Raw genomic sequence first — 666 nt, 5'->3', positions numbered from 1 at the left:
CACACTAGGTATTCAATAATTGATGATATCTACTGAAGAGATAGCAGTGACAGAAAAGCTTCTAGTGTGTAATCATTAACTTTCAAAATAGGCAATGGAAAAGCATTTTGATATCAAGGTTGTCCATGAAAAGGAGTTAAACTTGAGCATAGTCATTAGCACATGAGAAATCTGAAATAAGCAGCGCATCAAAGCAGAGAAGACAAGTCATAGATAGATATGTATGAGAAGAAAGAAGCAAAAAGTTCAAGTGTCTTCAACAGGTCAGTAAATCAGGCACTGAGCCAGTTGGAAAGAAGTCAGAATTGAAGCATCAAAGCAGAGGTGGGAAAAAGAAGACATGGGTTAATGGGAATCAATTGGGAGGAAAAATACTGAATCATATACCCTAATCTGCTCAGAGAGAGTCTGGCCTGGATCACTGGACCAACCACATGTTTTCCAAATGTGATGCATTTTGATACATTTTATCCCAAATTAATTTACCTTTAATAAATCAAAGTTAGATATGGATACCATCTTGAAATGTAAACTCCTTTCTACCTCAAGCTACAAGCAAAGTTTGAAAATGTCATTTTTTTTAATGTTTTATTGTGAATTATATGATAGTTTACATGGGAGAACTTTAGTTTTACATTCATTCCATCGTATATCATCTCATTGCCA

Source organism: Chrysochloris asiatica, unplaced genomic scaffold, assembly GCF_000296735.1.
Source record: "Chrysochloris asiatica unplaced genomic scaffold, ChrAsi1.0 scaffold00031, whole genome shotgun sequence".
Lineage (NCBI taxonomy): Eukaryota > Metazoa > Chordata > Mammalia > Afrosoricida > Chrysochloridae > Chrysochloris > Chrysochloris asiatica.
Note: the sequence above shows the minus strand (reverse complement) of the source record.